We start from the raw sequence: 27749 nt of genomic DNA on the forward strand, positions 1-27749 counted from the left end.
TAGGGGCGGAGGGGGGAACATCCAGCGTCTCTGCTAGTCTGTCCTCACTTCTTCAGCACCTCAGATCTCATTACTTCAGCTAAGAGAAGGATGTGGGGTGAAGGATTCACTTTGATGTTAACTGGGCAACACACTTGACAAGGGGATGTGCCTTCCTTGCATTCCCAGTCCTCGCAGCACAGGTAGGTGCTTTATTATTTGTCTTCCTTTCAGCTCACTCTATGTCATGAAGATTTTTTTTCAAATGTACAGTTCCAGGTCATTCATTTTGAACTTAAATTCTCGTTAAATCCTTGGTTAGATTTGATACAGGAATATAGTTTATGATAATGCACACTCTTATATCATGTAGATGATAAAGAGATCGTGCTCCGTTCCTTCAAAACATGTAACCCTTTCCATTCTAAAATGTTGCATGCATGTCATGCAAATCTACATTCAAAATGAGAAGGCAGCAATCAGTTGGCTGTATTATATTGCAAAGCTCTCAAGTCTATAATCCGTTAGTGATGTACTTTCCCAGATCATCCTTTGTGCTGAATGAACCCTCATTAAACAGGACTGCATCTGTTAAAGGCATTACATCTAGTCCCATCTAATCATATTTAAATACTTTACCTTAAACAGTAGCATGGCATTCATATTTTGAAAAAAGCTTTTGGTAAAAATTGATTTGATTTCCTGCAACACACAGATTAGTTTCATTTAAAAAATAAGTTTGTCCTATCTGAATAGGCTGACCATTGGCATTTAAATTGCTACTTTATTTTTTACATTGCCAACCGCAAAAAGGAAACAGATGATTCATTGATCACTGCCTATTGCGGTCACTTTGCATTAGATTTGTTTCTCTGGAACGTATCTCAAGGTGTGTTTTCTTTTGTAGGAGGATTTAGGGGTCAATCTGAGGTTTACTGTTTTAATTTCAAAGGGGAAACTGGTTTTATAAATTGGGAATAATCTGGGAGTGAGTGAGAAGCAACTGTTTCAGTTGCTAGCTTGAACTGCCACGGTGGAGTTCAAGTGGCTTCCCAGTTATTGCAAGTTCTCCCTTTCTCTACTGAAGGTGGTGACCCCTGCAGCCTTATAATGCATTTCACTCTGCGGCAGGACAGTGAGTGTCCACAAGCTCCTTAATCCATGAAAGATAACACAGCCCACCCCAGTCCTGAGCACACACACACACTTATTTTCAGGTGTGTGTATAGTAGTTGAGGAGTATGAATCCTAGCTGGTTTGCTCTTCCTTTTCCCAAGCGTGTGGTAGTATTGAAGGCCCCAGCTGAGATCTCTAACTTGCATTTATCTAGCACCTTTAACACAGTAAGACATCCTAAGAGGCTTCAGAGAAACATATTGAGACAGGAATTGACACTGAACTAAAGAAGGATACATGAGGTAAATGACTAAAACCTTGGACAAAGAGGTAGGTTTTAAACAGTGTCTTGAAGTTGGTGGGGAGGCAGAGAGGTTTGGGAAGGGGGGGGTTCCAGAGCTTCAGACCTTGACAGCTGAAGGCATGGCAGCCAATGGTGGTGCAAAGAAGGTGGGGGGATACACAAGGGGCCTGAGTTGGAGGAACAACGAGTTTTCGGAGGGTTGTGGGGCTGGAGGAGGTTAGAGATAGGGAGGGGGTGAGACCATGGAGGGACTTGAACACAAAAGTGAGAATTTTAAAAGCGAAGTCTTTTCCAGAATGGGGGCCAGAGGTCAGCAAAGCAAAGGGGGATGGGTAAATGGGACCTGGTATGAGTTTGCATCTTGGCAGCAGAAGACTGTAGCACTGAATCTCTTCATCTACTTGTGAGCATGACCCATTGCAGGGGCCACTGAACCTGACCTTTGGTTACTCTGTTTAATCCACTCCCAAGAATCGTTGCTTTAATGTGTCACCTGTGCTCTCTCTCTCTGGGATAAAATATGTTGGAATGTCCTTTATGACCATTGGCAGGTAGATCAATGTTGGGGGAGGAGAGACCTGTATGTCAAATTTTAAATGTGCTCACAGGACTGGAGAGGGGTGTCTCTTTTTGAAACTGAGGCAATTCTGTCTAACTGTAAGGATTTAACCTAATTATTAAAGAAAGGACTTGCATTTATATAATGTCTTTCACAACCTCAGGATGTCTCAAAGCACTTTAACAGCGAATGAAGCACTTTTGAAATCCACCCACTGTTGTAATGTCGGGGAACACAGCCAATTTGTGCACAGCAAGCTCCCACAAACAGCAATGGGATAAATGACAATATAATCTGTTTCAGTGGCGTTGGTTAAATGATAAATATTGGCAGCAGGACACTGGGGAGAACTCCCCCTGCTCTTCAAAATTGTGCCATTTTACGTCCACCTGAGAGGGCAGACACGGCCTCAATTTAACATCTCCCCGGAAAGACAGCACATGCGACAATGCAGCACTCCTTCAGCACTGCACAGGGAATGTCAAGCCTCTGGAGTGATGCTTCAAACCATGTCGTCCTGAGTCAGGGACTGGAGTGCTATCCACTGAGTGAATTAAAGCTCAGTGATTGAAAGTGGCTGTGCTGGCATCAGCTGTCGGTGAGCCCTAAATCCCTAATGGTTATAAGCGGACATTAAACTCTTGTGATGTTTGTATTAGTGAGTTGGATGTTGCTGGGCTGGTTTCAAGTCTCACTCCCAACTGTATTATTCAGAGTGAACAGCAGGGTGACTTTGCAGCAGAGTCACCATTCACAAGTGAAAATGTCACTTGATTCGACAGCTGCCAGCCAGAAAATCTGGAATCCAATTAAAAGGCGTATTATGAGGAGGGATTTATTTATGGAGGTTGAAAAACAAACGTTAACACGTTAAATGCCAGACGGATTTGAGAGAGGGGTACAGAGGCACGGGGACCCCTGATACAGGAGTCGAAATGAAAAGATGTCACCTTCGCAGTAGCAACGTTTGCTGGAACAGTTGCCAGGATGGCACAGAAGGCGACATCCTAATTAAAGGACGACGCGAACAAACCCAGCTGCGTGGAGAGACGAGACGTCCATGGCTGCTGTGTGTAGCGATATTACAAACAAGTTCTATCTGAAAATATTTGTGGTGTAATTACACAAAGCAACGGAAGTTATTTTTTTCCCCCTATGGAGGTTAAATTCAGGTTGCAAGGCATAAGCTTAGCTGCCGGTCATTTCAGTTTTGGTTTTGCATGCATTATGAGAAGACTGTGACTTAACTTCACGTCTTTTGAAAGGGGCTGGAACAGTTGCCCCATATTACATTTGATTTAACAATGGGTTGACTTGGTACCATTGTGGATCTGCCTGGTACAGCTGGGTCTGAGTGCTGCGAGCTCGCATCAGGAGTGACACAGACAAGCAGTGGGCAGCAATAAAAGAGCGAGAGAGAAATAAATACACCAGCCACTACATGGACACACTGAGCTGCTAAAGAAAATTTTGAAATTTTCATCCTTGTTTTCAAATCCCTCCATTGCCTCACCACCTCCCTATCTTAGTAACCTCCTACAACCCTCTGGGATATCTGCATTCCCCTAATTCTGGCCTCATGTGCATCCCTGATTTTAATCGCTCTACTATTGGCGACCATGCCTTCAGCTACCTGGGCCCGAAGCTCTAGAAATTCCTCCATAATCCTCTCCGCCTCTCTCTCCTCCTTTAAGGTGCTTCTATCTATTTGGCCAAGCTTTTCATCATGTGTCCTAATATCTCCTTATTTGGCTCGGTGTCACATTTTGCCTGTGAAGCATCTTGAAGTTTTGCTACAATAAAGATGCTGTATCAATACTTTAAGGAGAAAAACTGGCAGGGATATGGGAAAGAGCAGGGGAGTGGAACTAACTGGATTGGTCTTCGAAAGAGCTGACGTACACTCGATGGGCCGAATGGCCTCTTCCTGTGCTGTACGATTGTACGATTCAATATCTAGGCAAGTTGCTGTTGGTGCTATGCATGTTTACTACCTGCAGACGTGGGAATGTATCCTATAATTGAACTCTCATTGTCTGGGGTGAACATCACTGGTGTGACTTTTACCAGAACATAAACGTAATCAAAACTTCTCTTATCGGGTATCCATTTAAGTGGAGTCAAATATATCGGGGTTACCTTTCTGTCCATTGGATTGCTATGCATGTGAAATATAACTGATATGTGAAGAGCATGGAGCTGATGATAAAGTTTAGGTAGCATCTATTGAAGTTCAACTGTACAATTTCTCCTTTAAGTTTTAAGGAGATTTGGTTAGCCATAAGCACTGGCAGGCAGACAAGAAAAATGGGGTCAATTCACTGGGTTGTGATTGTATAAAGCAAAAAGGAAATACATTCGTGACTCATCGACAGTTCTGTTTAAGACTGTCGTGTAGGATAGGACAATGCAAGGAATCTATCCCCAACTGAGGTAAGCCTGAGGACACTTCCACCACCAGCTGTAGCCCTCACCCAACTGGCCTCTAAGTTTGTCGCTGCTCAGAGCTGTTCCGCCATCAACCTTTAATATAGTTACTCTGCAGGCCCTGTAAATAGCATCAGCTTGGTCACGTTCTCAGGACCCGATTTTAACTCTGTGTAAGTGAATGGGTTTTGAGTGGGTTAAGTTAGAAGGCTGTGAGACCTAGTCCCACTGTAGTGCATGATGCATCTGACATCTCTAGCTCAAAGGATGAAGGAACATGGTTTGGATCTTTTGGGGCAGTGAGTGAATGTTTTGCCATTCTGTGAAAATAGATTTACTGCCAGAAATCATTTATCAATTTTGTCAAAATATGCTGTTACTAGCTGCGAGCTTTGTGAAAAGTGCCAAAGTTCAACTGAGAGGATCCAGAAAGATTCTACTCAGTCATTTCTGCCCCTTGTACCAGCTTGTCTAGAGATGGGAGCCTAAGGCAACTAACTGTCGTCGGGATAAAAAATAAAAAGGGAGTTAGCAAAGAGTTGCTTTCAAAAGCAATTTTGAACAGACTTGAACCAGCAGAAGGAGATTCTGATTTTTCGACTGCACTTTTTGCCACCCCATTATGTCAAGATCTTGAAGAGGCTACAGAGAAAATTTACAAGATTGATACCAGGGATGAGTCATAGAGTCATTTACGGCACAGAAGGAGGCCATTTGGCCCATCGAGTCTATGCTGGCTCTCCACAGAGCCATTCAGTCAGTCCCACTACCCCGCTCGATCCCCGTAGCCCTGCAAGTCTATTTCCTTCAAGTGACCATCCAATTTCCTTTTGAAGTCATTATCTCCACTTCAACCACCCTTGTGGGCAGCGAGTTCCAGGTCATTACCACCCATTGTACTGGGTACTGCCTGTGCGGAGTTTGCAAGTTCTCCCTGTGACCGTGTGGGTTTTCGCCGGGTGCTCCGGTTTCCTCCCACAGCCAAAGACTTGCAGGTTGATAGGTAAATTGGCCATTGTAAATTGCCCCCAGTATCGGTAGGTGGTAGGGGAATTGAGGGAAGGTGGGGATGTGAGAGGGTAATGGGATTAATGTAGGATTAGTATAAATGGGTGGTTGATGGTCGGCACAGACTCGGTGGGCCGAAGGGCCTGTTTCAGTGCTGTATCTTAAAATAAATAAAATAAATAAAAATTGTCTAAAAAAAGTTCTTCCTTATAATCCCCCTGTATCTCTTGCCCAAAACTCTTCTAAGTATGTCCCCTAGTCCTTGTACCATTAGTTAATGGGAACAGTTTTTCCTTGTTCAACTTATCTAAGTCACAATCTTGTACATTTCTGTTAAATCTCCCCCCAATCGTCTTTGTTCTAAGGAGAACAACCCCAGTTTTTCCAATCTAACTTTATAAATAAAATCCCCCATCCCCGGAACTATTCTGGTGAATCTCCTCTGTACCCTCTCAAGGACCCTCACATCCTTCCTGAATTGTAGTGACCAGAACTGGACTGAAGGAACTGGGGCAAAAACAAAAAGTGCTGGAAATACTCAGCAGGTCTGGCAGCATCTGTGGAGGGAGAAGCAGAGTAAACGTTTCAGGTCAGTGACCTTTCATCAGAACTGGCAAAAGTTAGAAAAGAATTAGGTTTTAAGTAAGTGAAGGGGAAGGGGTGGGGGAAAGAACAAAGGGGAAGGTGTTTGATAGGGCAGGAGAGATTAAATAACAAAGCTGTTTTGGGACAAAGGCAAAGAGTGTGTTAATGCTTGTGGTGAAAGACAAAGCATTAGTCCACAGAGAGTGTTAATAGTGGAATAATGAGCAGCTCTGACTACATAAAAAGCAGGCACATGGTTACAAAATGAAATATTGCAAAAAGGCCAGTCATGCTGTGAAGTTATTGAACTCAATGTGCAGTCCGCAAGGCTGGAGAGTGCCTAATCGAAAGATCAGGTGCTGCTCCGCGAGCTTGAGTTGATGTTCACTGCAACACTGGAGCAGGCCAAAGACAGGTAGGGGATGGGGGGTGGGGTGGGGGGGGTTGGTGGTGGAGGCTGTTGAAATGGCAAGCAACCGGAAGCTCGAGGTCATGCTTTCGGACCGAGTGGAGGTGTTCAGCAAAGCAGTCACCCAATCTGCGTTTGGTCTCCCCAATGTAGAGATCGCATTGTGAGCAGTGAATACAGTATACTAAATTGAAGAAACTGGGGATTATTCACAATAGAGCAGAGAAGGTTAAGAGGTGATTTAATAGAGGTATTCACAAATACGGAGGGTTTTGATTGTGTGAATGAGGAGAAACTGTTTCCACTGTCAGGAAGGTCAGTAATCAGAGGACACAGATTTAAGGCAATTGGCTGAAGAACCAGGGGGAATTAAGAATGTTTTTTTACACAGTGAGTTGTTGTGATCTGGAATGCGCTGCCTGAAAGGGCAGTGGAAGCAAATTCAATAGTAACTTTCAAAAGGGAACTGGATAAGTACTTGAAAAGGAAAAAAAATTGCAGGTCTGTGGAGAAAGACCAGAGGAGTGGGACTAATTGGATAACTTTCAAACAGCTGGCACAGGCACAATGGACCAAATGGCCTCCTTCTATGCTGTATGTTAGAAAGGATGGAACCTGGGTACATTGGGACAATCCCAGGGCTTGCAGGATGTAGTTATGAGAAGAGACATCAAAATTAGGGCTGGAGTAGTGATGTTCTGGTTGTGACTCAATAGAAGCATCAGGTTTTGCAAGAGTTTGAAAGACTAAGTACAGAAAAAAAACTATGTCCATTGGTTAGTGAATTAGTCAAAAGAGACATCAATGTATGACAATCACAACTTTCATTTTGTAAAAGAATGAAGACATCTGTGTTTTACATTATGGAGGAAAAGACACAATGGAAACCAGAGAGGGTGAAGAGAAATATGGAGAGGTTTAGGTTGGGGAAGCTAAAGATGCAATGAAGAAAATGGAAGCATAGTGTAGAGTACTAGGCTGGGAGTTTCAAAGGGCAGATGCATAGTTCATTCTTCTCTGTATTTTCACAAGGAAAAGTTTGTGTGTGTGGGGGGATATAAGGTTGGAGTAGTTTCAGGAATGTCCTAGAGTCTTCAGGAATTAAAGATTAATTTCCAGTACATTGCTGCGAGTAAACCCAGGAGAAATACTAGTTATGAAAATATTGGCGATGGGAGAAAAAAGGCTGTTTGACTGATGGTCAAAAATCATCCAATCAGATAATGATGAGTCACTTGGCTTTCCAATGGGCCGTGGGAAGACACAGCACTGTACTGGGACGTCAGTGGTGGGAGTGTAGGGGCAGAGCAGTTGGATGCAGGATGGACCGTGTGCTGAAACTGCCAGGGATCTGTGAATTGGCAACCTGAAGGAGATTGCTGAGGTATGGTGTGCCAAGACCAGGGACAGATTTGGCAGTGACGATGAGAACTCTGAGATCATCTGAAGTACAAGTAGTCACTGGAACTTGTAAGGAACCAAGCGATGGGACCATGGAACATATGAGCACAAGAAATAAGATCTGGAGTAATAGATTTATCTCTTCGAAACTGCTCTGCCATTCAATAAGATCTTCTATCACAACTCCATCTTCCAGCACTATCCCCATATCCCTTAATTCCCATACTACCCAAAAATCTATCAACCTCATTCTTCAATATTTCAACAACTGAGCATCCTCAGCACTCTGGGGGTAGAGAATTCACAATCCTTCGAGGGAAGAAATTTCTCCTCATTTCAGTCCTAAACAGCCGACCCCTTATTCTGAGACTAACCCTGTGTTCTAGGTTCCCCAGCCAGGGGAAACATTTTTCTAGCCTCTACCCTGTCAAGCCCCTTAAGAATTTTATATGTTTCAATTAGATCACCTCTCATTCTTCTAAACCTGAGGGAATATAGGCCTTATAGGGGAATCCCCTCATTCCAGGAACCAGTCGAGTGAACCTTCCTTGCACTCCCTCTAGGCAACTATGTCCTTCCTTAGGTAAGGAGATCAAAACTGCACACACTTCTCCAGGTGTGGCCTCACCAATGCTCTGTATAATTTTTAGTGAGTATGCATGGAGGAGCATTGAGAGTGGCACAAAGCTCGCTATATCTGGAAGCAATCTGTAAGCAAATATGTTTTCTTAAAAGCATTGTTAAAACATTCTTTACACGCAGCACTTTCATATTATGAGTATCTACTATTATAATTTAGATGTGAGGTCAGTGATTACTCATCCATTTGAAAAAGGGCCCTTCAACCAAAAAAGTTTGAGAATCACTAGAATATGGAATATGTTACCAGCCGTGGCTGCTGAAACCTATGTAAGCATTGCAGTTAAGAAGGAGCCAGATAAACACTTTTGCCTCTGAGTCAGAAGGTTGTAAGTTCATTTCCCACTCCAGGGACTTGAACACAAGCATCAAGGCTGATATTCCAGTACAAGACTGGGGGAGTGCTACACTGTCGGAGGTGCTGTCTTTCAGATGAGATGTTAAACCATGGCCCTGTCTGCCCTCTCAAATGGGTATAAAAAAATCCTGTGGTGTGATTTCAAAGAAGAGCAGGGGGTTTAACCCTGGTGTCCTGGTCAATATTTAGCCCTCAATCAACGTCACAAGAACATTGGTCTTATAACATTGCTGTTTTTGGGAGTTTGCTGGGTGCCGATTCGCTGCTGCATTTCCTACATTACAACAGTGACCACACTTTAAAAGTACTTAATTGGCTGTAAAGTACTTTGAAACATCTGGTGGTTGTGAAAAATGGTATAGAAATGCAACTCTGTCCTTTCTTTCACCTTTCTATTCCTTTCTCCCTCATGTACTTATCCAGATTCCCCATAAATGCACCTATGCTATTCATAGAATCATAGAATAGGGCGGCACAAAAGGAGGCCTTCTGGCATGTCCGTGCTGACTCTCTACAAGAGCACCTCAACTAGTCCCACTCCCCCACCCTTTCCTCATATCCCTGCTAATTTTCTCTCTTCAGATAATATCCAATTCCCTTTTGAAAGCCACGATTGAATCAGCCTCCACCACACTCTCAGGCAGCACATTTCAGATCTTAATGTCTTGCTGCATAAAGAGGTTTTTCCTCATGTCGCCTTTGGTTCTTCTGCCATTCACCTTAAATTGGTGTTGTCTGGTTCTTGACCCTTCAGCCAATGGGAACAGTTTCTCTTTATCTGTTCTGTCCAGTCTCTTCATGATTTTGAACGCCTCTAACAAATCTCCTCTCAACCTTCTCTTCTCTATGGCGAACAGCTCCAGATTCTCCAATCTGTACACGGAATTGAAGTCCCTCATCACCGGAACCATTCTCATAAATCTTTTCTACACCCTCTCTTAATGCGTTGACATCCTTCCTTCCTAAAGTGTAGTGCCCAGAATTGGACATAATACTCCAGAAGAGGCTGAACCAGTGATTTATAAACGTTCTGCATAACCTCCTTGCTTTTGTATCTCTGCCTCTATTTATAAAGCACAGGATCCTAAATGGCTTATTAACTGCTTTTTCAACCTGCCCTGCCACCTTCAACAATTTGTGCGCATACACCCACAGGTGCCTCTGCTCCTGCACCCCCTTTAGTATTGTATCCTTTATTTATGTTGCTTATCCTTGTTCTTCCTACCAAAATATATCACTCCACACTTCTCTGTATTAAATTTCATCTGCTACATGTCCACCCATTCCACCAGCCTGTCTATGCCCTCTTGAAATCTCTCCCTATCCTCCTCACAATTCACAATACTTCCAAGTTTTGTGTCATCTGCAATTTTTGGAATTGTGTTCTGCACACCCAAGTCTAGGTCATTAATATAGATCAAGAAAAGCGATGGTCCTAGTACCGACCCATGGGGAACCCCACTGTATACCTTCCTCCAGTCCAAAGAACAACCATTCACCACTGCTCTCTGTTCTCTGTCACTCAGCCAACTTGGTATCCATGCTATTGCTGTCCTTTTTATTCTATGGGCTTCAACTTTGCTGACAAGTCTGTTATGTTGCACTTTATCAAATGCCTTTTGGAAATCCATGTACACCACATCAACCGCATTACCATCATTAACCATTATCTCATCAAAAAGTTAAATCAAGTTAGTTAAACATGATTTGCCCTTAACAAATCTATGCTGGCTTTCCTTTATTATTCCTTGTCCAAGTGACTGTTAGTTTTGTCCCGGATTATCATTTCTAAAAGGTTTCCCACCACCGAGGTTAAACTGACTGACTTGCCTGTAGTTGCTCGGCCTATCCTTACATGCTTTTTTGAACAAGGATGTAATATTTGCAATTTTCCAGGCCTCTGGCACCACCCCTGTATATCTAAGGAGGATTGTGAGATTATGGCCAGTGTCTCTGCAATTTCCACCCTTACTTCCCTCAGTATCCTTGGATGCATCTGATCTGGTCCTGCTGACTTATCAGCTTTAAGTATAGCCAGCCTTTATAATTCCTCCTCTTTATCAATTCTTAGTGCATCCATTCTTAACTACCTCCTCTTTCACTATGACTTTTGCAGCATCTTCTTCCTTGGTAAAGACAGATGCAAAGTATTCATTTAGTACCTCAGCCATGCCCTCTGCCTCCATGTGTAAATCTTCTTTTGGTCCCTAAACGCCCCCACCCCTCCTTTTACTTCCCTTTTACTATTTGTATGTCTATAGAAAACTTTTGGATTCTCTTTTATGTTAGCTGCCAGTCTCTTCTTATACTCTCGCTTTGCTTCTCTTATTCCTTTTTTCACTTCCCCTCTGAACTTTCTATGTTCAACCTGGGTCTCCCTTGTTTTATCAACCTGACAACTGTCATACACACCCATTTTCTGCTTCATCTCACTCTCTATCTCTTTTGTCATCCAGGGAGCTCTGGCTTTGTTTCTCCTACCATTTCCCCACATGAGAATTTACCTCCATTTTATTGGAATTATCTTTGTAAAGGCAGCCCATAGTTCCTTTCAGTTTTGCCTGCCAATCTTTGATTCCAATTTACTTGGGCCAGATCTGTTCTCACCTCATTGAAATTGGCCCTCCCCCAATTAATTATTTTTACTCTAGATTGTTCCTTGTCCTTTTCCATAGCTAACCTAAACCTTATGATACTATGATCCCTACTGATAGTTGAACCACTTGACCCACCTCATTCTCCAGAAATAGATCCAGCAAAGCTTCCTTCCTCATTGGTTGCAAAACATATTGATCTAGAAGATTCTCTTGAACACACTTCAGAATCTCTTCCTCCTCTCTGCTTTTTACACTATTACTATCTCAGTTTATAATTAGGATAATTAAAGTCCCACATTATAACTATTCTATAGTTTTCATACCTCTATAATTTCCTTGCAAATCTGTTCCTCTATATCTTTCCCACAAGTTGGTGACCTGTAGAATACAATCATTAGTGTAATGGTACCTCAATTGTTTCTTATCTCTAACCAAATAGATTCTGTCCTTGACCCCTCTAGGACATCCTCTCTCTCCAGCACTGTAATATTCTTTATAATCAATACTGCCACCCCTCCTCCTTTCTTTCCTTCCTTCCCCATCTTTCCTGCACACCTTCTATCCAGGAATATTTAGTACCTAGTCCTGCCCTTTTCTGATCCTGGTCTCCGTTGTTGCCATGACATCATATTCCCACATGGCTATCTGTGCCTGCAACTCACCAACCTTATTTACCACACTCCATGTGTTCACATGCATGCACAGTAACCCTAATTTAGACCTTATTACATTCCCTCTTACTCTGACCCCACCTAAAGTCCTTACTACTGCTCTGGTCCTATCCGTCTCTCACAATTCTCTGTGCACCTTGGTTTTCCTCTCTAATATTACCTCCTGGTACCCACCCACTGTCAAGTTAGTTTAAACCATTCCCAGTAGCACTAGCAAATCGTCCTGTAAGGACATGGGCCCCAGTTCTGTTCAGGTGCTGCCCGTCCAGATCCCATCTGTGTACAAGTCCCATCTCCCCCAGAACTGACACCAATATTCCAGGAGTGTAAAGCCCTCTCTCCTGCACCATCACTTCAGCCACATATTCATCTCTTCTATCCTCCTATTTCTATACTCAGTAGTGCAAGACACATGGAGTAATCCGGAGATTATGATCTTTGAGGTCCTGCTTACCAGTTTCTTTCCTAGCTCCCTAAAATCTGTCTGCAGGACCTCGTCCCTGTTTCTACCTATGTTGTTGGTACCGATATGGCCTATGACTGCTGGCTCTTCACTCATTCATCTCAGAGCGCTGTGCAGCTGCTCAGTAATAGCCTTTACCCTGGCACCAGAGAGGCGACACACCATTCTGGATTCATGTGGAAATGCCTGTCTGTTCCCCTAACTATAGAATCCCCTAGCACTATTGCTTTGCCAGTCTTCCTCCTGCCACCTCTGCCACCCCCCACCCTGTACAACCGAGCCAGCTGTGGAGCCGTGGACTTGTCGCAGGCTGCGCCCCCCAGAGGAACTGTCACTTTCACTAGTATGCAGAACTGAATACTGATTGGAGAGCAAGATACACTCCGGGGATTCCTGCACTACCTGCCTGATCCTCCTTGACTGCCTTCGCAGTCATCCATTCCCTCTCTGTCTGCACATGCTTAAGCTGGGGGGGTTGGTGGGTTAGCACATCCAGAAACGTGCTATCCATGAAACACTCAGCCTCATTGATGCACCACAGTGATGCCAGCTGCCGCCCAAGCTCCAAAACCCAGAGCTCAAGCTGCTGTAGCTGATGACATTTCCTGCACACGTGGTTGTCCAGGAGACGGGAAGTGTCCAGGAGTTCCCACACGGAACAGGTTGTGCACTCCACTGAACCAAGATGCCCTGCCATGCCTCTTTAATAGACTTAACTGACTTAACAGAAATAAAATTAAGATTTAAATAAATAAAGGTTAAGCAGCTACTCACCAGCTACGCACAATCAGCTGCTTCTCTTGTGCTGACGTCACTCTATTTTATAGGTAGGTGACTTAAATGTTTTACTTAGCTCTTATTATCTATATACCTCAGATTTTAATTTATGGAAAATTCAGAATCCTTTAGCATTACTATCCCTTGCCTTTTAATTTTAACTTTATCCCCTAGATTTGAGTAAATAATTGTGCATTGTTTGTAATTATGCTAAATTATCAAATTGCCCTTAATTGTATGCTAATTAATAGATCTAGTCTTTATAGTTGATTGTTTTAGATTAAGTTACATTAAAATAAAAATTCAAAGCTTACCAGTGAACTCACCCAACGTGACGCCTTGTCCTGTGATGTCACTTTGTGATATATCCCTGCCTCTCGTCACTGTTCCTCTCTCCTGCTGTGCTTTGCTGCTCTGCCACTGCTGGTGTTTCCTGTGCTGTTTTTAAAGGCTCCTCTCTCCTGTTGTGCTTTGCTGCTCAACAATTTAAGTAAAGAACTCTAAAACAAACTTTGCACTGGCACATGCATTGTGGGCTGAATGGCCTCTTCCTGTGCTGATATTTCAGTGGTTTTATGATCTGACAGTCTGCTATTAATCTGAGTAACACTCATTACTCAGTTGCACAAGCAGTATTTTGCCCAAGATGATATCAGAAGGGGGTCTTCTGATGAGTCAAGCATCAACAGAAGGGAAGGTGAGCATCAGTAACCACCTGAGACTGTAGCTTCAATTCAGCTCAGACAATGGACATGAAACTCTTCCGTCTTGTTTTGAAAGCTGGATGTTGTAGTGTTAGAACTTTGCCCTTTCTGTTTTCAGACTTGCTTTTGAATACAACCGGGGCAAGAGGTGTACAGGCTGTGTCAACAGTGGTTCAGCTGGTAGCACTCTTGCCTCTGAGTCAGAAGGTTGTAAGTTCAAAATTGGCTGACGCTCTGAGTGTGCTATTGAGGGAGTACAGTGCTGTTGGATGTGCCTCTTGTCAGATGAGGTGTTAAACCAAGGCCCTGTCTGGCCTCTCAGGTGGATAGAAAAGATCTCATGCTAATTTTTTGAAGTAGAGCAAGGGAGTTCTCCCCATATCCTCACTAATAATTATCCCTCATCCGACAGCTAAAAACAGATAATGTGATCATTCACCTCATTGCTGCTTGTGGGACCTTGCTGTTCCCAAATTGGTTGTCATAGAATCATAGAATGGTTGCATCATAGAAGGAGGCCATTCGGTCCATCGTGTCCATGCCAGCTCCGCACAAGAGCAACTCAGCTAGTCCCATTTCCCAACCTTTTCCCTGTAGCCCTGCTTTTTTTCCTCTTCAGATATTATCCAATTCCCCTTTGAAAGTAATGATTGAATCTGTCCCCACTCTCAGACAGTGCATTCCAGATCCTAACCATTTTGCTGCATAAAGAAGTTTTTCCTCATGTCGCCTTTGGTTCTTCTGGCATTCACCTTAAATCAGTGTCCTTCAGTTCTCAACCATTCTGCCAATGGGAACAGTTTCTCCCTATCTACTCTCTCTCTAAACCCTTCATGATTTTTGAACGCCTCTATCGAATCTCCTCTCAATCTTCTCTAAGGAGAACAATCCCAGATTCTCCAAGCTATCCATGTAATTTAAGTCCCTCATCCCTGGAATCATTCTCATAAATCTTTTCTGCACGCTTTCTAATGCCTTCACATCCTTCCTATAGTATGGTGACCAGAATTAAACATAATACTCCAACTGAGGCCAAATCAGTGCTTTGTAAAGGTTCACCATAACTTTCTTACTTTTGTACTCTAGACTCCTATTTATAAACACCCAGGATCCCCGTATGCCTTATTAACCTCTTTCTCAACCTGCCCTGCCACCTTCAACATCATGTTTCCTACATTACAGCAGTGACCACAATTCAATAAAGTACTTCATTGGCTATAAAGTGATTTGCGACATTGTGAGAGCACTATCTAGATGCAAGTCTTTGTTTCTTGAATAACTGAGTGATGTAGTGTGCCAGAACACAGCCTGGTCTCTCTATTCGCTGAATTTGATTCAAGTTTCCTCTCTGTGCTGTCTGATGGCATCAGTGAAATGATTCAGGGTATTCTCAACCTGCTGAGTTCACTAGCAGAGAAATGAAACTTAGCACAAACTCTGGGAAATTTGGGAGCTGGTCTGTTGTTTCCATTACTTCTACACCATGTAACTGAGCCATGCATACTGCAAGGCACCAGGTCGATTACTCATCTCTGCTGATGGTAGCTAATAAAAGTAGAAGTGTTACAATTGGTCACAGCTAGGGGAGGGGAAATTCAACCATGGTTCCGGCTCCTAGTTATCGTTCAGTGGTCCCTGCTGGAAACTGTGTGTTGGGAGAGGATGGGGCAGGTTGGTTGCAATCACCCCTTTAGTCATACAGCCTGCTGGCATTCATTGTCCACTGGTATAAACTCTTTGTTCAACCCTGAGGAGAAGTCCAGCTCTGGGATCTCTGAGTTGGTGCAGAACATGAATTAAATTTTTTTTTAATTATTCATTTACAGGATGTGGGTGGCACAGTCTAGGACAGCATTTATTGCCCATCCCTAATTGCCCTTGAGAAGGTTATTGATGACAACTGGCTTGCAAGGCCATTTCAGAGGCCTGTTAAGAGTCAATCACATTGCTGTGGGTCTGGAGTGATAAATAGGTCAGACCAGGTAAGGACAACAGATTTCCTTCCCGAAAGGACATTAGTGAACCAGATTAAGGTTTTTATGACAATCCAGTAGTTTCATAGTCACCATTACTGACACTAGCTTTTTATTCCAGATTTATTTAATTAATTGAATTTAAATCCCCAAACTGCCATGGTGGGATTTGAACTCCTGCCTCTGTATTATTAGTCCAGGCCTCCAGATTACTAGTTCAGGAACCATTATGCTACTGTACTGTACCCATACCATGCCCATTGATGCACAGTGAAGAGTGATCATAAGGTTGGGGATATCAGACAGTGGCTGATATCTCTGGGCTCGGACCCCAGTGGAATTCAGGAGAGGAGGGGAGAAAATTGATGGGCACACTAAGAGCCAATAAACAAAGTGAGACCAAGCCAAAACCTCCGAAAATCACATTGCTTCTTCCCTTCTGAAAAGGGCAACTTCATCAGTTCCCACTTTTTATCCCAAAGGATGGTACCACTCCTAGGATTCATTATGACATTCCTCTCTCTGTTATTTTAATGAGGCATAAAATCACTTGAAATAAACAAGTGGCATTAAAACATAGCTATATCATTCAAATACATTGTGAGTAATTTCTATCTTCACGAGCGAGTGGGAACTGTTTGTTCAGCATTCAATAGTGAGGAAGGCCGTGTTATTTATTTTACACCCAGTCACAATGTCATCACTCTCAGGTCAAACAAACACCAATCCATTAACATTACCATGGCAACCTTCGACATCTTCATTCACTTTGGCCCTTAAGCTATCGCACCATTAAGCATGACCTGAAACCCTTTGAACTTTGCATTGGACATGACAAAATATTATTCTTGCCCCATAGCACTGGCTGTTATTGTATTAAAGTCACAAAAACTACTGATGCTAAGGTGAGATTAGCAGGAAGGAAGGGAAATGATCTGCACATAATGATATGAGATACTATGTGTGCTATTATGAGGGCTATGACCACAACCACAATGATAACTCGTGTTTTTATAGCAGCCTTAATGTGGAAAAACATCCCAAGTTGGTTTGCGGGAGTGTAATAAGACAAAAATTAACAAAAGAAGGAAATATAAGGAGGAGGGGACCAAAAGCTTGGTCAAAAAGCAGGTTTTAAGGAGGCTTTTAAAAGAGGAGAAAGAGATGGTGGACAGGCAGAGATGTTAAGGGTGGAAACTCCAGAGTTTACAGCCTAGACTGCTGAAAACACCGCCGCCAGTTGCAAGGCATAAATTTGAGACCCAGTGAACGCAGAACATTTCATTCAGGAGCTGCTGGTACCTCCTCTTCACAGTGACTGCACCATAACTTCACTTCAAAACTACATTAGCTGTAAAATACTTTGGGATGTTCTGAGTCCATAAAAGGTACTGTATTAAATGCAAGTTCTTCTCTTCAGGGCTCATGTCTCACTAACATAAGGAACAATCAGACCAAATAATAAATGTACGAAGGAATCTATGAACCCCAGGATCAGTCAGTCTGAGTCCAGACTCCAATGCAGGAAAAATGTGACACAAAATGATACTCGGAGGGACAGAGTGGGAAATGAAGCATTGTGCTGATGGAATAGGTTGGTGCGAGTGAGATGCATGGAAGTATCTGAAGCTCAGGCCTTTAGCCATTCCTAAACAGACTCCCAGCATTGGGGTTGCCAACCCTGGTTGGACTATATTCCTGGATTTTTTACCACATGCCCTCCTGCATCCAACCCAATATTACCAATATTTTTAGAACTAATTAATTAATGAAAGCCTTCAAAGCAAATGAAAATAAACACATAATTTTAATAATGCTCCTATATTTTTCCTCCACGTTTGCTTGCAGCATTTCCTGGAAATTTAACTTCAGCTCCTGGAGACTGCAGGGCAATCCTGGAGGATTTTCAATCCAACCTGTCATCTATAAAGATTTCAATTAATCTGCTCTTATCTGGCTGCTGGAGCTTGAGATATTGAGTTATTCCATGTTTAGTGTTATGTGTTGGGAGATTCAATCTAAGACAACTGCAAAACCCTTCCCCACCTGCCTCACAACAGGTTGACCCTCACCTTTCCTAACTTGGGAATATTCTCGGAAGCGGGGTGAAGAGATTTCATTGCAAACGTTGGAGGATGAAAAACGAAATGTGAAATTAATATTAAGAAACTTGATGATCTGGGGAGCTGCAATAATTATGGTTCGAGTGACTGCCAAATATTAAAGTAGTTCACGGCCTTAAATTACTGCACTGTGATTTATGCCACAAAAACCTGTTAATCGCCTTTTTAAAAGGGGTTTTAACGCAGCACTCACACTGAGCAGAGAGTGCTTTTAGTAGTAAAACGTGTCATCTCTTCACATTCCAATCACCCTCAAGGCAATTCATTTCACCACAGAGAGATTATTGACATACTGCTTTGTGGGTGTGTTTTTAATGACCTTTTTTAATTTTCCTCTGCAAGCTGGCCCTTTTGTGGCTGATGTGAATAAATCAGGTTAGTGAAGGAAAGTGAGATAGCGGGACTGGCAGCTCCATCATGCAGTGAGGTTGCACATGTCTGTCAGAGGTCGTTACAGAGCAGGCAGGTGCACCTAGACCAGTCCCTGTCTTGTGCAACCTTTGCCTTGCATAATGGGAAGGTCAAAGTTCGACCCTTCCTACCCTCCCCAACTCTGTGCTGAGTTTGCTGGTCTCAACTGAGGCGACACCAGGGGCCACTACAGTTTGGTTAGGCACCTAGAGGTAGGTTTTGACGATGGTCTTAAAGGATGAGAGGGGTTGGAGATGGAGAGGGGTTTAGGGAATGAAGTCCAGAAGGTGGGGCTTAAAAACTGCTGTTGGCATCGCTTCCAATAGCACGATACAGGGGGATGCACAGGATACCGGAGGAATGGAGAATGGGAGGAGGGTGTGATTGTAGGGCTGATGCAGATTAGTGATAGGGTTGGACAACATCATGAAGGGATTTAAACATAAGGATAAGAATTTTAAAATCAGCCGGGGGCTCCTGTGCCTGGCTGCTGTCCAGAGACTCAAGTTGGAAAGAACACTTGTGCAGATATCAAATGAGAACAGGTTTAAGAAGTGTACCAGCTTCCCTCTCTGTGCCTTACTGCCCCACTCCCACCCTGAAGTCACATAGCATGCCCAACACTGAAGCAGGATTTTCATCTCCACTGCCATTGTAACAGGATGGGTAATGGGTGGGAGGTCTGTTTGATGGGGTCCTTTAATAGTGGAATCTCTGTCTATTTTTACATACGTTGAATTTTCTGTCAGTAGTGACAGAGGGCCCATAAAGCATAACCCTTCCCCCTGCAGATATGGTGGAAATGTATTCAAATTAAGCAGCAAAGACAGCAATGCCGTGGGTCATGTTTTCTGTTGCTGCTGCCATTGCAACAGAGGGCATTAACAACATCAATTTGCAACATGTGCCCAGCATTGCTACGGCTGATGGAGGTCGACCGATTTATTCTCCGCTACCAGCACATGGTGCTCAGACTTTTAAAAGAAATTTAGTCTGGGGATGTGGGCATCACTGGCAGTGACAACATTTATTGTCCTTTGCTAAGTGCCCTTGAGGAGGTGGTGGTAAGCTGCCTTCTTGAACCTCTACCGTTTGTGTAGTGTAGGTACACCCACAGTGCTGTTAGGGAGGGAGTTCCAGGTTTTTGACCCAGCGACGATGAAAGAACTGCGATATAGTTCCAAGTAGGGGTGGTGTGTGACTTGGAGGGGACCTTGCAGCTGGCGGACTTCCCATGTGCCAGCTGCCCTTGTTCCTGTAGGTGGTAGAGGTTGTGGGTTTGGAAGGTGCTGTCGAAGGAGCCTTGGCGAGTTGCTGCAGTGCATCTTGTAGATGGTACACACTGCTGCCACTGTGGAGGGAGTGAATGTTTAATGTGTGGGCGGAGAGTCAATCAAGCGGGCTGCTTTGTCCGGTATGGTATTGAGCTTCTTCAGTGGAGAAGCGAGACTGATTTGCTGCCCTGTTGGCAGCCGGCCCCTTTAAACTGCTGCAAATTCCAGAGTCCTGCAGCAGCCGTGATGTTGTCGAACCAACACCATCCCCACCCCTGCAATCACCATGTCACTCCCTCCACCGATGGGCTTCCCAGCACCATCAGGAGCCCTCAGATAAAATTTAAATTAGGCTGATCAAATGAAAATGATTAGGCAGGTGTAAAGGCTCAGGTCCCTGCAATCTTAACACTGGTGACCCCAGCTACTGGAGAAGAAGCCGTGATCGAGCTACCTGCATCAAGAATGACCACTTGGGTGAGGCAGCCATGACGCTGAGAGCCTGCAGAAGAATCAGTGCTGCAGGAGGAGAGGGCCTGGGAAAATGCCTATTTCATTAGAAGTTACGAGCCAGGAACTGTTTACTCAGCATTCAGCCGTGAGGAAAGACAAATCGTCCACTTTACGTCCAGCCACAATGTCAATCACTCACAGGTCAAGCAAAAGCCAATCCTTTAAAATTACCATGGTAACCTTCGCCAGCATCACTCTCTTTGGGCCTAATCCTACCGTACAGTGAGTCACGACCTGAACATCTTTGAATTTGCATTGGACATGAGGAAATATTATTTTTGCCCAACGGCTAAAATTGAGAAGTACAGAGGTAGGAATCCAGCCACTCGTTCGAGGCTCGCAATAATGAGTCAGATACGACACACGCACACAAGGTGCAATTACGATAGCAACAATTTGCATTTATATAGCGTCTTTAATGTAGCAAGCGACCCTGAGCCAAAGATAATAGTGCTGGGGGGTGGGGGGCAGGGTGCGGTGGTGGCTCGACTAAAAGCTTGGTCAAAGAGGCTTGAAGGAGGGGAGACAGGTGGAGAGATTTAGGGAAGGAATTCCAGAGCTTAAGACCTTGACGGCTTTAGGCACAGCTGCCAATGGTGGGCAAAGGAAATTAGGGATATGCAAGAGGCCTGAGCTGGAGATCTCGGAAGGTTGTAGGGCTGGAGGAGGTGACAGAGCTAGGGAGGGGCAAGTTCACGGAGGTGCTAGACGATGGATGTTTTTGCGTATAAATTTCTAAGTTAATCCTCCAAATAATAGGAACTCAAAGTATTAAAGTTGCGAATAATGTGGCAATGCTATTCTGCAGTGACCACAATCGACTTGAATTGCACTAACAGTAGTAGTTAATTAAAAAATTAAGACTATGATTTCATATTGTTAAAAAAATATAGGTGGGAGAATATAAGGGTATTATTCTACCCCAGAGTTCAGCTGCCACCTGAATAAATAACCAGTCCAGTTACAGCCGGAATTTAGTGTAAATTGCAGTCTTACCATCAGTTAAAGCAGTGATCTAATTTTACTCTGAATCCATCATTTATTCATTCACGGGATGTGAATGCAAGGGAGTCAAGGGTTATGGGGGAGCTGGCAGGAAAGTGGAGTTAAGGCCACAATCAGATCAGCTATGAAAGGCGGACCAGTCTCTAGGGCCTCCTGCTCCTATTTCTTATGAGTCTCGCTGGCAAGGCCAGCTTTTATTGCCCATCCCTCATTGCCTTCGAGAAGGTGGTGAGTCACCTTCTTAACAACTGAGGGGCTTGATAGGCCATTTCAGAGGGCAGTTAAGAGTCAACCACATTGCTGTGGGTGTGCAGTTACATTTAGGCCAGACCAGGTAAGACCAGCAGATTTCCTTCCCTGAAGGACATTCGTGAACAACACGGTTTTTTACAACAATCCTGTAGTTTCATGGTCACCGTTACTGATACCAGCTTTTTATTCCAGATTATTTTAAAAATTGAATCAAATTCCACAGCTGCCCCAGTGGGATTTGAGCTCCTATCTCTACATCATTAGTCGAAAGCACAAGTATTAGTAACATAACCACACTGCTACAATTCGATGTAGCATCCTACGTCAGTCATTTAAAGGTTAGTGGGGTCACTTAGCATTCACTAGCTGGATGCTAGGGCTTAAAGGGTTATATTATGGGAACAGGATGTATAATCATGGCTTGTTTTCCCTTGAGAACAAGACTTTCATTTATGTAGCGCCCTTCATAAACTCAGGGCATCCCAAATTGCTTTCCAGCCAATGAAATAATGTTGAAGTGTAGTCATTGTTGTAATGTAGAAAAAGATGTAGTTTAGGTTGAGGAATGATTTGTTTGAGGGGTTCAAAATGATAAAGGGATTCAATAGGGTAGATAGCCCTCTAGTGGGGGCATCCCAGATAAGGGGTCTTATTCTTAAAAGTAGAGCTAGACCCTTCAGTAGTGAAATCAGGAAATACTTTCTCACACAAAGGGGTAGTAGAAGTCTGGAACATTCTCCCAAAAGGCTTTTGGATGCCAGAAGAATTGATACTTTCAAGACTGGCCACCAGACATTTTAAGGCCCTAATGGGGGCAGGTGTGGAACTTTGTGTTTTCAGCCAGCATGCCAGTTTGCTTGTGCCATCCCACCCCCAGGCCATTTTCCTGGAGGAGGGATGTAGGTGGCAGGACCACCCCACCTCAAGCGGCAGGTAGCCAATTAAGGCTCTTTAAAGGTCTATTAAGGCCTACTGTCAGAGGCCAACAGGAATTTTCCAGTCAGCCTCCAGGCCCCCGGAGGCGTCAGGCAACAGGCCAGCTGCCTGGAGGCAGCTTCCTGGTGGCAGACGGGGGATCCAGTGCTCCAAGCAGGCTTTAAGACCCTTCCCGTCTGCCTGGCTTCATGTGCAGCCACAGACTACCCTTTGGATGAGTTCCCCTTGCACATGGTAGCCTGACTGCTGAGGTGATTTTTTAGTTTAAAGTTTAAAAAAAGTTGGAGAAAGGGCGCCTCCGTCTTGAGGCACCCTCTCTCTTACTTACCTGAGAAGGCAGCCTGCTGCTTGTTCAGTGCTGGAGGGTCTCCTATTGGCCCTCCTGCTTTGTGAGCCCACCCACCATCCTTAACTGGATAGCGAGCCTGCTCTCTGGCCACCAATTGGCCAATTCAGGGAAAATCGCTACCAGGTAACTGCTTGCTCAACTCTGCAGGCTTCTGACCCCCATATGACCCTGACGCAGAGTCCCAAAGCCTATGGGAAAAATCCTGCCCAGAGATTCTGTTCAGGAGATGCTTAGTGGTAGGTCTCCTTGCCATTTATTCACTGGTACCCTCCTTGGTGGTACCTTGCTCACTCTACCTTGCTTCTCCTGCCTGCAATGCATGCTAACAAAATAACTGCGACACAGATAGTGCCCTGCCGCTGTGTCATATAATGTTCCACTTTGACTTACGTACACATGTATCAGTCAAAAAAACTTATATATTACAGCTGCAGAGCACAACTTGACCATAAAGATATCACGCTACCCAATGCACTGAAAAAGAGCAGTGTTTCAAGGTAGATTTTCTCAATATTTTGAAGAATTTCAAAGAAGTTTTCTCTGAGTCATGGTTTGATGGGCAGAAATCTGCCCAAGGAGTTGTGACAACGTTTGTGAATAAGCTGCTGAAATTAACCAGCACCGCCTTGATTTTAAAATTCTCATCCTTGTTTTCACATCCCTCAGTAGCCTCGCCCCTCCCTATCTCTGTAATCTCTTCCAGCCCTACCACCTGTCAAGATTTGTTAACGCGAGACTTGACTATTCCATCCCAGTCGCAGTCAGCCTCCACTTGCTACCCTCTGAACTTGAGGTCATCCAAAACACTGCTGTTTGTGTCCTAACTCGCACCAAGCCCCGTTCACCCATCACCCCCTGTGCTCGCTGACCTACATTGGCTCCCAGTTAAGCAACGCCTCAATTTTAAAAATTCTCATCCTTGTTTTCAAATCCCTCAGTGGCCTTGCCCCTCCCGAACACTGTAACCTCCTCCAACCCTCTGAGTCCTCTGTGCTCCTCCAATTCTGGCCTTCTGAGCATTCCTGATTTTAATCACTCCGCCATTGGTGGTCAAAGCCCTAAGCTCTAGAATTCCCTCCCTAAACCTCTCCACCTCTCTCTTTCCTTAAGATGCTCCTTAAAACCTACCTCATTGACTAAGCTTTTGGCCATCTGTTCTAATCCCATTATGTGGATTGGTGTCAAATTGCATTTAATAATTGCTCCTCGAAGCACGTTGGGCCTTTTACTGTTAAAGGTGTTATATAGATGCAAGCTGTGGTGGTTGCAATGCCTTTGGGGAATTTTTCATTATTAAAAAAGCATATAATTATTCTGATAGAAATCAGTGGTATGTCCTGTCTTGTGGTGGGTGATTCTGATTCTCAAGTAGAATGCCCTGACATGTCACCCCAATAATGTAACTCCTTCATCTCTGTATGCTGTGCTTTGTATTTTCCAGATACCTTGTTGTGCCTGTCTAAGAGGTTTCATGCCTGATCCAGCAACTAATGAGTGATTCAAAGCCTTTATCGTGAGCTCTTTTAACATTTGGATATACTGGGATTAAGCCCCATCCCCAATCTACTCCCCTACTACTGAAGAATTCCAGTCTTCGCGCCACATACGCTGCCTTCACCATCATGGGATGTGTGATGTGCTCTCCTCTGGTTGAAATGTGGAGCTTCTCCTCAAAGCAGCAGAGGAGGAATACTTGCTTGGAATTGTCACTTTTCCCCAGCTCCTGTCTCTCTCAGTACCAGCGGGTCTCGGGGTTACACTACGTGTCCTCTTTCTCTGACGCGGAGGATTGCTGCGAGGACAGTCCTGCATCTGAAGACTCGGATTCTGAGATGCCTTGACTGCAAAGGATGAAAGATAAAGATCAAGGAGAACTGTAAAATAATGGGGCTGACATACTAGACTGACGGTGGTGTTGAATGAATCATCTTGTGTGATTTTACAGACCAAATAGACTTTCTTTCTCTCTTTAATTCACTATTGGTTATTATTTTCTGCCAATACTCAAAAAAAAAATGCAAGCAAAGAAGGGAGCAAATCCTCTGAGTTTATTATTGTCACCAAGATAAATGGTTTACTTCAGGACCATTGGGGTAAGATCTAAATTTTGCACCAGACCAACCCAAGAGTCATAATTCAGTTTGTAAGGTTTGTAATGATTCAGTTTGTAAGGTTTGTAATGATTCAGTTTGTAAGGGTCTCATTTGAACTCCCAGTTCTCAAAATAAGTAAGAACAGCAGATTGACTCACTAAACCAGTGGTGGTTACACTGCAGTCCATCAAGAGATGGGCTACTCCCTGTCTCTGCCAACCTCCAACATCTGCCATAGAATCATAGAATGGTTCTCGCTCAGAAGGAGACCTTTTGGCCCCTCAAGCCAATGCCAGCTTTCTACAGGAGTAATTTAGCTAGTTCTACTGACCCACCTTTTCCCCATAGCCCCGCAAAAAAAAAATTTCTTTCAGGAACTTATCCAATTCCCTTTTGAAAGCCATGATTGAATCTGCCCCCACTACCCGTTCAGGCAGTGCATTCCAGATCATAACCACTCACTGTGTAAAAATGTTTTTCCTCATACTGCTTTTGGTTCTTTTGCCGATCACTTTAAATCGGTATCCTCTGGTTCTCAACCCTACTGCCAATGGGAACAGTTTCTCTCTATCTGCTGTGTCCAGACCCCTCATGATTTGAACACTTCTTTCAAATCTCCTCTCAACCTTCACTTCTCTGAGCTTTGGCATGTTATTGGGCTGGAATATTAGAAATACATAGAATGATAAATAGTGCTCCTCATGAAAAGTTACTCTCAAGATACACCTTTGACACCAGGCAATCTCATTAGGGCATAGAGTTTCCCATTGCATTCCTTTTCAGGTGGCTGCAGAACATCTCCCAACCTTAAAAGTGATCTTCACTACTTCCTTTCCCAGTGTAGTTTGGATGTGAGTATCAAGTCAAAAGCTGAAATGCTTGTAACTAAAAAGAGTCACCATGGACAGTCACAGATGTGTAACACCACAGTCAATCTTTCCTTAAAGAGATACTGACATTGTCTGATCACTCAGATAAACCAGCACTTCATCAACCAATAGCCATTCCTGCCTGAAGCTCCCTACAGTAATTTGGTTGGTGTTTATCATTTGAAGCTGGTGCCTTATTCCACTCTCCAGTGCCATGCGTCAATTGGGGTTTGGCATGTACCCAATTTTGACCGTGTATAAAGTATGTGTGAAGTACACATGCACGTCAGCTCACCTGATGACTGTGAGGTGTGATGCTGAACCACACAGGACAGGGAAGTTCCTGGCTCAACACCCAGTTTGTTAACTAATTGCAGCCAGGATAGCGGGAGCAGGACTACAATAATCTGCAGCATTTCTGGAATTCAGTGGGGAGGGGTCAGGGGCCAGGCGAGGTTGGCTTCAGGACAAAGCTAAGTGTCATTACTGCTTATGAGCTAGTAGGAGCTGGAGTGCTTTTCCCCAAGATCCCACTCCCCACCACCCCCCCCCACCCCATACAAAGACCCCCAGGGTCTGGAAATGGATCACCCCAGGGTTGTGGATCCTATCTGGTCCTGCGGCCAACTCCGGGATCCTCTTCGCCCAACTGGAAGCCAGGCTTATCAATCAGGTTGATTTCTGGGCCAGGAACATGTCATGGACCAAAGTCATATGGGGTAACTCCACAGCATGAGGGGAAACATGGACTTCAGGGTTTTCTGTCTAAAACTCCATGCACCCTTGCCTCACCCCTGTTAATATCCAGGCCTCTTTCCCTAATAGCAGATTTTATTAATTTCCCCACAATTGATATTAGTTAGATAGGCATATAATTTCCTAGTTTATCTCTCTTACCCTTTTTAAATAACAGAGGGACATTGGCAAGTTTTCCAATCCAAGGGGCAAACGAGAGTTTTGACAGATCACGACTGGGATTGTTCTCCGTGGAACTGATCATGCAAGGACCAGGGGAAACTGATTTAAGGTTTTGGGGAAGAGATGCGGGGGGAGGGGGATGTGAGGAAGAACTTTTTTACAGAGCCAGTGCTGATGACCCGCAACTTGCTGCCTACAAGGGTGGTGGAAGCGGAGGCGATCAATGATTTCAAAAGGAAATTGAATGGACCACTCGAAGGAAATAAACTTGCAGGGCTATGGAGATAAAGCGGGGGAACAGGACTGACTGGATTCCTTTATAGAGAGCCAGCATGGACTCGATGGGCCAAATGGCCCCTTTCTGAGCTGAAATGACTTTATAATGCATTAACAATTTCCCCGCCTTCTTCTTTTAATGTTTCCCACATTCTAACAGTGACTACACTTCTGTAATACTTCATTGGCTGTAAAGTGCTTTGAGGCATCCTGAGATTGTGAATGTCGCTACATAAATGCAAGTCTTTTTAATACCCTGTGGTGAAAGCCAACAGATCCTGCAAGAGATGCGTCCATAATAATAAAAGCAAAATACTGCGGATGCTGGAAATCTGAAATAAAAACAAGAAATGCTGGAACCACTCAGCAGGTCTGGCAGCATCTGTGTAAAGAGAAACAGAGTTAACGTTTCGGGTCAGTGACCCTTCTTCGGAACTGACAAATATTAGAAAAGTCACAGGTTATAAGTAGGTGAGGTGGGGGTGGGGCAAGAGATAACAAAGGAGGTCGAGATTGGACCAGGCCACATAGCTGACCAAAAGGTCACGGAGCAAAGGCAAACAATATGTTAATGGTGTGTTGAAAGACAAAGCATTAGTACAGATCAGGTGTTAATACACTGAATATTGAACAGCAGCAAGTGCAAACCTGAAAAAAACAGTGGGTAAGCAAACTGAACAAACTAAGATGAAATGAAATAAATGCAAAAAAAAAAGATTGTAAAAAATGTAAAAAAGAATGTAAAAAAAAAAGGAAGAAA

General features: G+C 43.9%; 1 long non-coding RNA gene across 1 annotated transcript; it reads left to right on the forward strand.

Annotated features, from left to right (window-relative positions):
* Positions 1-16: 16 nt before the first annotated feature.
* On the forward strand, positions 17-27749 carry LOC137347409 (uncharacterized). Its single transcript, XR_010968955.1, has 3 exons — positions 17-182; positions 15824-15979; positions 24275-27749. It is a non-coding gene; the product is annotated as an uncharacterized lncRNA (long non-coding RNA).

The sequence above is a fragment of the Heterodontus francisci genome, chromosome 32 (assembly GCF_036365525.1).
Source record: "Heterodontus francisci isolate sHetFra1 chromosome 32, sHetFra1.hap1, whole genome shotgun sequence".
Lineage (NCBI taxonomy): Eukaryota > Metazoa > Chordata > Chondrichthyes > Heterodontiformes > Heterodontidae > Heterodontus > Heterodontus francisci.